Genomic DNA, 1,664 nt, shown 5'->3' with positions numbered 1-1,664 from the left:
AATGTCCTAAAACAATGCCTTGCTTGACCATGAAATGAAACTTCTCAAAATTCAAGAGAAGGTTGGTTCTAGTACATATTTCCAAAACTTTTTCAAGATTATCCAAGCAATGATCAAAAGAATCACCATATACCGTGAAATCATCCATGAATACCTCCATGCATTGCTCTAGAAAATCCGCAAAGATGCTCATCATTCACCTTTGAAAAGTTGCTAGTGCATTGCGTAAGCCGAATGGCATACGCTTATAGGCATAAGTTCCAAAAGGGCAAGTAAATGTTGTTTTTTCTTGGTACTCTAGAAAAATATGTATTTGGAAGTATCCCGAATAGCCATCTAGAAAGTAATAATTAGATTTACCGGATAATCGATAGAGCATTTGATCGATAAACGGAAGTGGAAAATGATCTTTTCTAGTGGCCGAATTCAATCTTCGATAGTCTATGCATATTCGCCAAGAGTTTTGCACCCGTGTTGCTATGAGTCCCCCGCTTTCATTCTTGATTGTGGTTACCCCAGACTTCTTAGGCACAACTTGAACACGACTTACCCATTCACTATCCGAAATAGGGTAGATGATGTCCGTCTCGAGTAACCGTGTTACCTCTTTCTTGACAACCTCCAAAATAGTAAGATTTAATCGCCTTTGAGGTTGTCTCACAGGTCTAGCTTCTTTTTCCAAAAAAATCCGGTGCTCACACACTTGGGGACTTATCCCCACTAGATCCACCAAACTCTACCCTATTGCCCTTTTATTCTTCCTCAAAACACATAGCAACTTCTCTTCTTGTTGAGGATTTAGTTCGCTTGCTATGATCACCGGAAACTTGCTATGTCACTTGAACTTATTCACTTGGATCTTCACTATTTTCTTCAATCATATGTTCCTCTTCTAGCTTTGCATAATGCACTTCGGCCACAATGTTGTCAATTAGATCACACCGGAATATGGAATGGTTCACCGGTGGGTGTCTCATTGCCTCTTCTAGGCTAAAACTTACAACTCTCCCATCTATCTCGAATGAGTAGGTTCCCGAATGAGCATCCAACTTGAACCAAGAGGTCCTCAAAAATTGCCTCCCAAGTGGGATAGATGATGTCCTCTCAGATTCACTTGGTGGCATCTCAATGATATGGAAATTAATTGGAAATATCAAACCCTTTATGTCGACTAACACATCTTCCGCAATACCCGACACGATTATTATGCTCTTGTCCGCCAAGACAAACCTAGCCGCCGACCGCTTCAACGGTCGGAGCTTCAATAGATGATAAACAGAAAGAGGCATAATGCTAATGCATGCACCAAGGTCGCACATACAATAAATGAATTGGACTCCATCAATGACACAAGAAACTAAGCAAGGACTCGGATCAACACACTTTTCCGGAATGGATCCCATCAAAGCCGAAATAGAACTACCCAATGGAATGGTTTCCAACTCATGAATTCTATCTTTGTTCATACACAAGTCCTTAAGAAATTTTGCGTATTTAGGCACTTGATGTATAGCATCAAAGAGGGGGATAGTTACCTCCACTTTCTTGAACATCTTCACCATCGTTGGGTCAAGTTCCACACGCTTTTTAGCCTTTCTTGCCAATGTAGGAAATGGAATTGGTTGAGCCACTTCCTCCAAGATTTGCTCTTTTCTAGGGACTTC

The sequence above is a fragment of the Arachis hypogaea genome, chromosome 17 (assembly GCF_003086295.3).
Source record: "Arachis hypogaea cultivar Tifrunner chromosome 17, arahy.Tifrunner.gnm2.J5K5, whole genome shotgun sequence".
Taxonomy (NCBI): Eukaryota; Viridiplantae; Streptophyta; class Magnoliopsida; order Fabales; family Fabaceae; genus Arachis; species Arachis hypogaea.
The sequence above is the reverse complement of the archived record's forward strand: the minus strand, read 5'-3'. Positions refer to the sequence as shown.